Source organism: Scylla paramamosain, chromosome 14 (assembly GCF_035594125.1).
Source record: "Scylla paramamosain isolate STU-SP2022 chromosome 14, ASM3559412v1, whole genome shotgun sequence".
NCBI classification, from domain to species: domain Eukaryota; kingdom Metazoa; phylum Arthropoda; class Malacostraca; order Decapoda; family Portunidae; genus Scylla; species Scylla paramamosain.
In genome coordinates, this window is record NC_087164.1 from 19,974,923 (window position 1) to 19,988,996 (window position 14,074).

At 42.6% G+C, this 14,074-nt stretch overlaps 1 protein-coding gene and 1 non-coding gene across 3 annotated transcripts in view; both read right to left on the reverse strand.

The window, feature by feature from the left end:
• Window positions 1-14,074, reverse strand: part of LOC135106994 (uncharacterized) — a 173,526-nt gene that overhangs the window by 143,853 nt on the left and 15,599 nt on the right. The gene's annotated exons all lie outside the window — the stretch shown is intronic.
• Window positions 3,909-3,981, reverse strand: Trnav-uac (transfer RNA valine (anticodon UAC)). The gene has a single exon. It is a non-coding gene; the product is annotated as a tRNA-Val (tRNA).

A 14,074-nucleotide genomic window follows, 5' to 3' on the forward strand; every position in this document is an offset into this window, starting at 1 on the left:
ATTTCTCTCATGAGGCAAGAAATAGCAACAGTGACGCACACCCGCGCATTCCTCCTAAGTGAAAGTCGGGGTCGGCGAGGAAGTAATAGGGAGAAGGAAATAATTCACTCAGGGGAGATAAGACACTGGGGCAAGTCTTCGTTTCTTCCACCATGCAGGAAATATCAATAATCTAGAACCGCGTCGGGCTCTTGCTTATGATGCAAACCGAGTGGGGGAGTAAATCTGCATATGATAATAACCTACAGACCGACTTGACTTCACATGAAATAGATGATTTATGGACCTCGGGAAATCAGGGAGACTCGCGAGCTTCAGTTTGGGCTTATGTCGAAAATCTGAGGTTGTCGAGGTCTCCTGCACCGCCACGGGGGAAGCATGTGTCGGCCCAGGGAGTAATTGTGTGGAATTAAAAATCTATTACAAAATTCGTACAATTTGAACATGCATGGAGTGTATTTTCCTTAGGTCATGTGTGTATCGACCGTGTTTGAACAGGATGGGGTGAGAGGCGGCGGTGGTGCAGCGGAGATGTGGAAACACGCCTGATTACGGTTTGTCTTGGAAACTAACCTGTTCTGCATAGTGTTATTTCTTATGCTTAAGTGTGTGTGGTTGTGTTGGCGCTCGGGCCATACAGCAGCGTGGCCTATCTCAGCAATGCATCATTCCCGCGCGCCGCCGGAACGCTATACTCAGGGCGCGCCAAATGAAGGCTGAGCGGGGCGCCAGCGGACTCCGGGTAATGAGGGAGGCGTCAAGATAGCGCGGAGCCGTCAGCAAAAGGTTACCCGGGGACACACTCACCTCAGCCACCAAGATATTTCCAAGTATTTTTTTCCAATAATGTCTGCTTAGAGTCGAGCTCGAGACTAATGATTAGATGCGGATAAAAATCATTAAAGGCAAATCATTGGGTAGAAACAATCAGCTGTAAAGGAAAAGTGAGCAAAGAAAATTGCATTCTACCAGGATTTATAATTTGCACACCAAACGATGAACGCCAATGAGAAAGAAAACGTGGGTGACACTCCATTAAAGTGCTACAATAACTCCGGACAAATATTATGTTAGACAGAAATTACACGAGAATGAATACAGATTCGAGGAAGAGGCGGAGGCAGGAGGAGGCAGGCAAGCAAACAAGCCCACCAGTTTAAGCTGAGCCAAAGTAAAAGGTACACACTGGGACTAATCACATGACACTCGGCCTCAATACTCATCACCGTGCTCTTGGTCTCATGAGCTGGGTGGGCCTCTCACCCAGCAGCCCGGAGCACGCAAGCACTGCGTCAGTCTGGTTACCTCGGAAACGAATACTTCCTAAACTGTGAGTACTGTCGGTGGTGCTGCTCTTGCTGCCACTACTACTACTACAACAAAAACAGCAAGAATAGCTACAATATATACTACTACTACTACTACTACTACTACTACTACTACTACAAGAACAGCAAGAACTACTACAATATATACTACTACTACTACTACTACTACTACTACTACTACTACTACAAGAACAGCAAGAACAACAACAATATATACTACTACTACTACTACTACTACTACTACTACTACTACTACTACTACTACTACTACTACTACTATTACTACTACTACTACTACTACTACTACTACTATTACTACTACTACTACTACTACTACAAGAACAGCAAGAACAGCAACAATATATACTACTACTACTTTTACTACTACTACTACTACTACTACTACTACTATTTCTACTAATGATGACGTTACCGTTACTAACCTTACGAGTACATCCAAGTGCATCAACAACAACTAGTATTCCTAATGAAACTACAAGTGCCACAACAATAAGAACAACCACCACCACCACCAACAACAACAACAAGAACAGGAACAACAACAACAACAACAACAACAACAACTACTATTACTACTACTACCACCACCACCACCACCACCACCATCACTACTACGTATCACACTCACAAAAAAAAAAAAAATAACCCCTGTACAAGGTTCCAGGGTTCCTCGGAGTTGAGTGGGAGAAGTGTGCCTCGTAGGAGTAATACCAATGCAGTGGGCAAGGCAACATATTGACGAGGCAGAAATGGCAGTGGTCTGGAGCCTCATTGTCTCTATGACCGTGTGCAGGTGAATCCCGAGACTCCTGACATGATAAGCATAATCCTGGCTGGTTTTCAGGGGAGGCAGGGACGGGTGGGGAATCAGCGGGGCCCTAATATATACATCCCACAGGCGACAAATGGAAAAATCTCTACGAAGGTGGTGATAACGTATCCAGTTTATTCTAATACTCTTTAGGATATTTCAATTCCCCGTAGAGACGCTGTGGTGAATCGCAATAGGGACTTGGGATTGTGCATACAGGTCGAGGGTAGATATAGGTGTGCTGTTTACGACTGACGGTGAAATGATACAGATGATTTTGTGGTGTGTGAAGGGCAGAGGTGTTGTTTTTTTTGTTAGTAACAGGAATTGCAGTTATGGTAATGATGGTGGTGATGATGATGGTGGTGATGATAATGATGACACTACTATTACGAGAGAGAGAGAGAGAGAGAGAGAGAGAGAGAGAGAGAGAGAGAGAGAGAGAGAGAGAGAGAGAGAGAGAGAGAGAGAGAGAGAGAGAGAGAGAGAGAGAGAGAGAGAGAGAGAGAGAGAATTTTTTTGTGGTAGATTTCTTATAAAATTTCTTTGCCACTGTTGTGACTTTTTCCTTTCTATCAAAATAAGGAATACGTGAACAAAAAGTTGATTTAGAGGCATTAGCTGGATTAAAATCAGCATAAAACGAAATTACCCAGCGAATTTATACATTGTTCATTCTTCTTGTTCTTGCTCTTATTCTTGTACTTCTTGCTGTTCTCGTTCTTGTTCTTTTTTTGCTTATTATTATTATTAGTATTATCATATTATAACAATAGCTTTCATTCTTCTTTACCTGTCGTTAAGGACGCGAGAGTCAGGCACTTGTCCTCCCGTGCTTGCCTAAACAACCTCTAACTAACAACCGCCTCTCTAATCAAGACGCAAAACGATGAATTTGAATAGGAAAATAAGAACTCGTCTGAACAACATGCGCATAATTCGAATAATAATAATAATATAAAAAAAATTAATATGACCGAAACATTAAATCAAAATTATCCTTGAATCTAATTAAAACGGACAGATAAAATTACATGCTTCCCTCTAACCTTCACTTTCCCCTCATAAAGCTGACAGGGGTAGTGGTGGTGGTGGTAGGGAGCCGAGAGTTGCGGGAGGCAAGGGTGAGGGAGCACTTGGGCAAGCCAGAAGCAATCCACGTAAATCTTTAAGTGGTATGCCGCCCATAATGAAGTAGTAGGTGCTGCCTGTGTTGTAATATCGATAATGACAGATGCTGATGTAAAGCTGTGTGTGTGTGTGTGTGTGTGTGTGTGTGTGTGTGTTTCTCTATGCTTTATCTGTCTGCAAGCCTTTTTTTTTCATCAAACTGAATATTTGTTTATTGGTCTGTTTTTCACTCTCTGTATTTATAAATCTGGTATCACCAGTTCTCTATTGGGTTCAAAATGCAGTTATGACCTTGAATTCGGACTATGTCTTAAGGGACTACCACATCCAACGGATCTTTTTTCCAGTTTGGCTGCCCTTATCCAGTACCCCCCTAAAAAAAGAAGAAACAAAATGAAGGTTCTTGTGTTGTATAGAACCATAGTCGTTATTCAGAAACGCTTAAGGCTGATTATTCTTTATAGCTTGAAGAGTGAAGGGAGACGATTTACTTTGCAATCTAACGCTAGCTTTCTACGAGATGTTACACGGAGAATCCCACACCTTCACCACCCTTCCTTCCTTTGCTTTCCTTTAAACAAGAACTAGAATATTCATGTTTTGAGAAATAAAAATCATGCTCCCGCCAGGGCTCGAACCTGGGACCTTCTGCGTGTAAAGCAGACGTGATAACCACTACACTACGAGAGCTGGTATTGCTGACCAACTATTTTTTTATTTGTTCTTGTGTGATGACAATTATATTAGTAGCTCATGATGATGATGATGATGATGATGATGATGATGATGATGATGATAATGATAATAATAATAATAATAATAATAATAATAATAATAATAATAATAATAATAATAATAATAATAACAGAAAATAATATCAACAATGACAATAATGTTTGCGAGATGACAACTTGCCTAAGAATTACATTATTACTATTATTATTATTATTATTACTATTATTATTATTATTATTATTATTATTATCATTATTATTATTATTATCATTATTATTATTATTATTATTATTATTATTATTATTATTATTATTATTATTATTATTATTATTATTATTATTATTACTATTATTATTATCATCATCATCATCATCATCATCATCATCATCATCATCACCACCACCACCATCATCACCATTACCATCATTACACTATTGTCGTCCCACCCACTATGATGACAATAATGGTGATGATGATTGCGCCTGGCTCATTATAAAGGGCGGCCACACAAGGACAAACTCATGGAGCACCACAATAAATGACACAAACAGGAAGGCAGGTGGCGATGAGCAAGGCGGGAGTAATGTAGGAGAGAAACAGGAGCAGGAAGGAAATTACGAAATGGTGAGGAAAAATACAATATTTAACTTCCTGGCTGTGTGAATAACAAATACCACGAACGGGTTGCGAAGACAGACTGGTGCAAGACTCCCAGGGAAAGTAAATGAAAGTGGAACATTGACTTTTTTTTTTGGTCTACAATTCAAAACACTTTCACAGATACGTCTTGAAATAAAGGACCCCATATTTTCAAGCGTATTATCGTCTGAAAAATGTAACTAAAACTATCCATTGGTGTTGAAAAATGTAACTTGAAATTGTACGTGAAATCTTATCACATCTATCTTTACCGAACTCTAGTGGAAGTTATTGCGGTTTTCGAGGATATTTCCATGATTCTAGTGACACATTGACAAGGATTTTGCATTAACACACACAGATACACACAAAAAAGGTGCATTTCATCATATTTTAGTGATATGCGTCACTGATAACTAAATTGCTAAAAAATAACTAGCTGTCTACGTATCCTAATTAACAAAGGAGGCAAGTGATATCGGGAACACTGGCTGAGGAATTAGTACTTCATTCCTTACTTTATTCCACATTCCTCTGAAGGAGCTACTGCCAGACCAATCAGAAATAAAGTGCTCATTCCTCAGCCCGTGTTCCTTTTATTACGTACCACCAATTTGTCACGATGTCCTCACACTACTTAACAATGCATGAGTTTTCCTGTTAAGTAATGCGAGGGTTTTACTTATGGTGGTTTGGTAAGGCCGCAATGTATTAACGCTCTGGGGCATACCTTCCTCGAGGCTCCTCCGTGTGGGAGAACTCGATTACTAAACCTTTTGCGTGGGGAGTGACTTGCGACTATTGCCATATATTTACCAATTACACACACAGACACACACACATACACACACACACGAGACAGTGCATCGGGGTGCTTGTCACGCCCTCTGGCATATTTAAATCTCGTAGTCCTTTCCTTATCTTTGCTCCTCCTCCTCAACACAGTCATCTTCCTCGTCACCCTCCTCCTTTTTCTCTCCTCCAAAACTTTATCAATAACGGCCTCAATTTTCTGAGAGGCATCACTACACTTGGTTTATTTTTTTATTTAACTGACAGAATAGTAATGGTGGATTTGTTCTCTCTGCCAATTGGTTTGAATATTGAGGTGATGTGATTGCCAGTTATTTAACGTGTCCATGTGTAGGCAAAGAGCTTGGAGGTATTTCAGTAGTGAGCAAATGTAGTGAGTTTTGTGAAGCAGTTGTTGAGTGGGCGTTTCATGATGGCATATGGGTATTAGTAACATTAGTATAGTCAGGTTCACATAAGGGAAGGTAAGTGGGTATCGTGGCTAAGGGTTCTCATGTTCCTATTTATTTTATATCGTCACTCTTACTGGTCATCGCTCACCTGAAGGCCTTTGTGTATCACTGAATCTACACTGCTACTAATGACACTAATGAATACTAAATTAATAGGAATTCGCATTTTTCTTAATATAATACTTCTTTTTGATATACAGGCCGCATAATCTTGAATATCATTTATAGTCCTTGCATTTCTTTTATACTTATCTTCCCACAGTATTCATTTACACATTCCTTTGACAGTATTAGTGTAGGATAGGTTTCATTTGTTTTTATCTAAGAGGGGGTCTGAAAAAAAAGACCCACTGTGTTGCAGGCCTTAAGGAAACGAGCCAAAAAGATTATCTAAAATTGAAGAAATGTCATGAAACCTCCATCTTAAAAGAGTTCAAGTTATACATAGGTTTGTGAATGGCGTCACTTGTTTCGTCTATGAAGTTGAAGGTGAGACGAAAAGCAGAAGAAGCAAGTATATTCATGTTTCTTCATTGTCTTGGCCTTTGACTCTACCTCGATTCATTAACCACTTCTTAATCTGGGACACGGGCTACTGCCTTCTCCTGGTTACAAGGTCAGCCTACCTCTCTATTAATCACAATAAGTACATTTATATACTAGGAGGGTGGGGGAGCAACTAAGATGGATAGGTGTCAGGTTCTCGTTGCGTTCCCCAAGCTCAAAACCCACTTTATATTGAGCATGCAGAGCGGCAGCCATCGGGAAGGAGTTTTGAATATTTCTTAATTCTATTCTGATGTATGGTGCATATAATAACAATAACAATAACACCATCACTAGCACTAGTAGCAGCAGCACCAACAGCAGGAATAATAACGACGGTTTCCTCTCAAATAGGAAAGATTTTCTGGGTATTTCCCGAGTACACTTTGGTGCATGGTAGCTGTAATAGTAAGAACAGTAACACCACCATCACCACAACACCAACAGCAGCAGCACGAGCAGCAGCAGCAGCAAGATTGATAAAGGTGGTTTCCTCTCAAATGGGAAAGATTTTTTTTTTAAATAATTTTTGTATTTCCAGAATCCACTCTGGTGCATGGCGAGTATAATAACAACAGTAAAACCACCACCACCACCACCACCACCACCACCACCACCACCACCACCACCACTACCAGGAATAATAACGGTGGTTTCCTCCCAAAACGCAATCAATCGGCTTCCTCCGCAAAATAGCTACTTTTATTCTCACACCAGCAACTCATGTCTCCAGAAATGGGATGCAAGCAAGCGTGCACACACACACACACACACACACACACACACACACACACACACACACACACACACACACACACCCCACCACCTGCTCGTGTCTGCCTCAAGGTCCTGCCTCCGGGGTTCGCCTCAGGCACTATCTTCTATATCCTCTCTCGCTCACCACTTTCCTTACTCCTTCCTCTCTCTTTCTCCCCTTCTCCCTCCTTCCTCCTCCTTCTCCCTCCTCCTCCTCCTCCTCCTCCTCCTCCTCCTCCTCCTCCTCCTCCTCCTTCTCTCCCCCTTTTCCTCTTATTTAGCGTCCCTCCTTCCTTCCTCTCCACCTTCTTATCCTCCCTTTGTTACGTCCTTTGTCGTCAGTGTAATTCTTTTTATGTACCACTTCGTTTCCTTTTCCGCAACTTGAATGATTTCCTTACTTTTTTTTTGCTAACCTGTTATTTCTTTTATTTTCTTTTTTTAGTCAAAGAAGATCGATCAGACTTATAGAGCTTTTTCTTTTCCTTTTCTTTCTGGTTTTCGTCTTCTCTCGTTTTTGTTTTTATATTCATCATCATATTCTCTTCATTTTACTTTCCCTGCACTTTTTTTTTTCCGCGCTGTCTTAATAAATTTTTTCTTTTCTCTTTCTTATTTTTTCTTCTTCTTCATCCTTGTCCTTCTTTTCCTACCCATCCTCTTTTTCATTTTCCTCTCTATCATTCTTCTTCTTCCTTTACCTTTTTCTTACGCAATCCCTCATTTAATCTTCCTTTACCTCTTCTTTCTCTCTCATCCGGTTTTCTCTTCTTTCTTATTCTCCTTCACACCTCGGTTCACTACGCCATCTACCTCATCCTTTGTCCTTTTTTTCCTTATTCCTGTTCTTCTACCTCCTCCTATTCACAGCTTTTATCTCTGCTTTTTCCTTATCTTTTTCATCTCTCCCTCTGTCTCCTCTTCCTCCTTCCACCACAAATTAGCTTCTTCCTTCTGTTTACCCTCTAATCCTTCCTTCCTTTTCTTCTTTTCTTTCATTTCATCATCATCATTCTGTCTCTTTTCCCTTCTATTCGTATTCAGTCTTCCAGTTGTTCTTTCTTATTTTTTTCTCCATTTCTTTTCAGCTTTTTTTCCATTTTTTCTCTTACACCCCTCTAGTTTTCCTTATCCTTCTCTCTTTCTCCTACATTCCTTCATATTCACCTTTCATTTTCATTCCCTATTCTCTGTTTCTCCTTCTACATTCATCCTCATTTTCTTTCAGTCCTTCTTAAATTTCTTTTTCCTCATTCTCTGTTTGTTCTACATCCTATCTCATTCTTCTCATTTTTTCTCCTTCCTTATTAATTTTTCATGCGTTCTTATTTTTGTTTATATTCCTTCTACATCCCTCCTCTTCCTTCTCTTTCACTTTTTCTATTCATCTCCATCTCTTCAGTATCCCTCCACGTCTTCATTTTATATTCCTACTTTGAATCCTTCTCCATTTCTCCTAATGCATCCTTCACCATCCCTCCTCTTCCTCCTCCTGCTCCTCCTTCTCCTCCTCTTCCTCCGCCAGTTCTCTTTAGTATTCTCTTCGTCTTATATTCCTTCTTTACATCCTTCTCCATTTCTTCTAATACATCCTTCACCATCCCTCTTCCTCCTCCTCCGCCTCCTAAGTGCCCCCAGGTGCTACCGTGCCCCGCCATAATCGCGCGGCGCATCACTCGTTCCTCACCCTTGGCCTTGCTCCCCCACGCCCGCCCACAAACACACGCCCGACACGCTCCTCCAAGACGTTGAGGGCGCGTGCCACTCCCGGATGTGACGTCACAACCACCGTCTTATTGCAGGTTGCCGCCTAACCTCAAGACGCTCGTAAACGTCTTCCGGAAGGGACTTAGTAATCGGAGTGAGAATTTCGTGTGCGTGAAGGGGAAAAAAGAGACGGAAGAAGACGCCGCCGCCACGTGTTTCCAAGACGCGTCATCATCGCCTCGAGAAAGAAGGAAGGAAGGACGGACGCTACCAAGACTCTTCCTTCCCGCTGCTGTTCTTCTTCCTCTTCTTCAGGCGACTCAAGTGTGACTGAGCTGGGATATTGAGTGAGTGAAGGAGTGAGTTGGTGAGTTGGTGAGTGAGTGAAGTGTGTGTGTTAGTGGGCAGGTTGGAGAATGAATGGATATATAAATAGATTTGATAGATGGATGTAAGGATGGATAAGTTATTGTCTCACTAGGTCTATTGTAGCCTAAGTAGTTTTCTGATTCTTTACGCTTGGATTGGTTAAATAGCTATGAATCCTTTACACAAATACGTTTTCTCCTGTAGTGCTTACTCGCAGTCTAACATTCCATTTTTAATATCACATTGTATTTCTTATAAATACCAAAATTCGTTACTTTGCCACTTCTTCACTTCTCTAATACCCTCCGTCAGTGTGTTGCAAGACGGCGGGAAGACAGGCAGGTGTTCCAATGGACGCCAAGGAAGGAAACGTCTCTGGGGTACGTAATTAATTATCCGAAGATGTATGGTGTGCTGCGGGCCTGACCTTCGCTACACGCCTCAAGGACCGCCACGCCTGTTTCCATCTTTTCCATCCCTCTCTTCCTTCGCTGCCCTCACGTCCTTCTTTCCTCCTTACACCTCTGTCTCTTTTCGGCTTCTCCATCCACCCTTTTCCTTCGCTGCTCTCACATGTTACTTTTCTCCTTACACTTCTAGTTTCCACCTTTTCCAAGCGGCACCATGTGATTCTTATATTGAGACGTTTCAAAGTAAATCACTCACTTAGTCATTTAATCTTTTGCAGTCTTTCTTTTCCTTCATTGTCCTCAAAGCATCCTTGTCTCTGTTTCTTTCGTCTTCTATGCTTTCCAGACTTCTTGCTTTCCTTTCGCTGATTTGACTCTTGTCTTACAATTGTTTTTCTTCCATTTTTTTTTCATTTAGCATCCCTCTCGCTTCCAAACATCTCTACAGCCTTCCCTTACCCTGCTTCATGCTCAACGCCTCTATTTCCTCTCTTTCCCACGTTATTCATTAAAGTGATAACCTGCTTTCCATCATCCTCCTCCCATCGCTCCTGTTCTGACGCCTTCCTCTCCTCTCTGCCGTGTCTTCGTCTGTCACTCACGATTCCTTACCCTGCATATTGTTTTTACTAACCCTGCAAACATCTACGCCACTTTTTGTATGTTCTTTGTGTACCATTTCAAAAAAATCTCTGTGATACTAACTTATTGCTTAGTTTCTTTTCCCTCATGCCCAATGGAAGACTCTTATGCATTTATGTTCCTACTTTTATTTGTTTTTCAATGTTAAATAGTCCTCCCTTTCCCTAAATACAAAATAATATTTTTATTATTATTATAAAACCCCTTTGTTTTTTGTTACACTGCATTTAGATTCTTCATACTTCCATCGTCTCTCTCTCTCTCTCTCTCTCTCTCTCTCTCTCTCTCTCTCTCTCTCTCTCTCTCTCTCTCTCTCTCTCTCTCGTGTGCCTTCTTTCCCTGACCCACTCGAGCCCTTCTCCTCCCCTCTCCTCCATTTCCTCCGAGTTCCTTCCTCTCCGCCACCTGCAGGGAGGAGCAGCTGCCCCATCACCTGGAGGTAATTGTGGCCCGGGGCGTTAGTCATTACCACCGCCCCGTGAGTCCGGAAGTGACTGATGGAGCAGGAGGAGGAGGAGGAGGAGGAGGAGGAGGAGGAGACTGGTAGTGGTAGTGGTGGTGATGGTGGTGGTAGAGGAGGGGAGTGGAGAGGGATGGTAGAACTGGAGGAGGAGGAAGGAGGAGGAGGAGGAGGAGGAGGAGGAGGAGCAGGAGGAGGAGGAGGAGGAGGAGGAAGGAGGAGGAGGAGGAGGAGGAGGAGGAGGAGTAGGAGGAGGAGGAGGAGGAAGAGGAAAAGGAGGATGATGAAGAGGAGGAGACAAACGAGGAAGGAATTAAATACCTTGAGGAAATGAGAAGCCTAATCCAGAGGCAATATATCCAGATAGGAGGGAAGGAGCAGATAGAGCGACGTGTGTGTGTGTGTGTGTGTGTGTGTGTGTGTGTGTGTGTGTGTGTGTACCCGGATACGCTTATACGCACATGCACACGTTTATGCAGAGAGAGAGAGAGAGAGAGAGAGAGAGAGAGAGAGAGAGAGAGAGAGAGAGAGAGAGAGAGAGAGAGAGAGAGAGACAAATGGACAGACTGACAGACAAACAGGTACATAAATACGAATATAAATAAAAAGAAACACTGAGACAGAGAGACAGACAGATATACAGAGAAAAAGAGACAAACAGAACAGTTATAGGTGTCTCAAATATCAGACCAGAGATGCCTGACTTCTGAATAATATCTCCTGACAGACTGACCATTGTCTTACGGCCTTCCTATATACATACCTCCCCACTCCACTCCTCTACCACCATCACCACCATGGCACTGAGATCTAGCTGGTGGCTATTAGGGTAAACAAAATATCACTCGTGTTTTGTTTTTTCTATGTGATACTTTTAACAAGCTGCTTCCGTTTTTCTTTACTTTTAATGTAAAGGCAACAAAAGACTATAAAAAGACACACTAAAGGTGTCAGTCCCTAAACAGTGCAGTCAAAAAGGTCATCCAAATTTTGAGGATGTGTCTGTTCACCTATTCATGTTTCTACTCTCGATTTTACACCGCTCTTCGCCAATGTCACATACGTGCACACACTTCCACTGGTTCTCAATCTTTCATACTTAGAGTCAACACGAAGGTTTCCCTGCAAGGTGATACCAGAAAATCTCTAGCCATTCTCACAGAAACATCAAGGCAAGATCTCAGTGGTCCCTCCAATATGCGGTCTGCAGCAAGCGTGCCTCTTACACACTGTAAAGATGGTTTCCACCAAGCCTGGGAAACGCAATCTCAAATGTCTCGACGTCTTATCTCTACTACTTTTAACAAGCTCTAGTAGAAGTTACAGTGGTTCTCAACAGTGTTTTCATGATGCTAGTGATGGTTTAGGAATTCTGCATCATCAATAGGAAAAAAAAAAACATGACAAATTGAGGAATAGTTAGCGTGGCATTTAAAAAGTAGTTCACATGAGAGCCTGAAACATTTGAAAACACAAGACATGACTCTCACTCCGCATATTCTTCCGCATAATTCTTTTTCTCTGATCCCAAAGCATCCTCAGCGGCCTCTCTTAAAGACAGTCCCCAGCAAGCCTGCCTCTTACACACTCTCCACTCTCTCCACACTCTCCCGCACATTATTTTTTCCCCTCCACTGATCCCAGGGTGTCCTCGGCGGCCCCTCCCTCCCGCCGGGTCGCCTCTGAGGGTGTCTTGAGCAGCACCTGGCGACGACGGTCACGACTTGGCTTGAAAAGGAAAAACCAGCATCTGGATTTCCGCTCCGTCCACCGGGTTTGTCGGGTCAATGACATGTCTTTTTTTTTTTTTTTTTATACTAATAGCTAAGCAGCGTCCTGACTGAGAAAAAAAAGGAAAAAATAAGGAAAAAAAAAGAAAGAATGAATTGTGTTTATATCTTAAGTACAGTTATTATTGATATTTGTGTATGAGTTAAGTACAGTGAAAGGATTTTGTCTTGGGAGAGAGAGGGAGAGAGAGAGAGATAGAGAGAGAGAGAGAGAGAGAAAGAGACAGGGAGAGGGAGAGAGAGAGAGAGGGAGGAAGAGAAAAATGTGTATTGATTAATCCGTCTGGTGCTAATTCACGTGGCTAATCACAATCGGCTTATAATTATTCTTCATAGTCGTTGCTGAGAGTATCATGGCCACAGCACCCTGCCATTCGCGGTGATCCGTTTGGGACACGCACACACACACACACACACACACACACACACACACACACACACACACACACACACACTTTTCAGACCCAACGGCAAGATGAGACCACAAGAATGGGTGCAAAATAAACCCTGGGAACACCGGGAGACCTTGGCAGTGAGGAAATATATAAAGAAAAAGAGGAAAAAGAAAGAGAGAGAGAGAGAGAGAGAGAGAGAGAGAGAGAGAGAGAGAGAGAGAGAGAGAGAGAGAGAGAGAGAGAGAGAGAGAGAGAGAATAAGTGCTACCCAAAATATATCAGTCACCCCCTGCGTGTTCTGGGTGGGTATACCTTTCCTGTTTTCCCACGATTTTCCTGAGGGCACCTGTTTCCTGGCGCTGCAAAATGCTCCCTTCCCTCCCACTGAAGATCGCTCACCCTCCCTCCCTCCCTTCCTCTCCCAGTCTGCCTTACGCTGAACGATTGGCAGGTGAACCATTGTGGGAACCGTAGCGAGAAGGAAACTGAGAGGAGGAGGAGGAGGAAAAGGAAGGCGAGGATGGGGAGAGAGAGAGAGAGAGAGAGAGAGAGAGAGAGAGAGAGAGAGAGAGAGAGAGAGAGAGAGAGAGAGAGAGAGAGAGAGAGAGGATGAGTGTGGGTGACGGAAGGAAGAGAAAGAGAGGGAGAATGAGCGAGGGAGAGGGAGAGTCGTGTTAAGGTGTATGGAGATTAGTATGGTAAGAGGAGACGTCGAGAGAGAGAGAGAGAGAGAGAGAGAGAGAGAGAGAGAGAGAGAGAGAGAGAGAGAGAGAGAGAGAGAGAGAGAGAGAGAGAGAGAGAGAGAGAGCAAAAACATTGAAGAAAGTCTATTTATCCAGCAACCATCACCTCCCCCTCTGTGTCGCCCCCCACACACACCATCACGTTCTGTTTGGTCATTTCTCTTTCGTGGGACGCTACCAACATACACTAACCCACACCTCATCCCCCAACCTTACCTTCACCCCCACTCACCCCCTCTCTGCACCTCCCACTGTCTAGACCAACCAAGGAGCCTTCAAACACTAATTCTTCAGAAAATCGGGAATGGTGAAGTTGTATGAGGAAT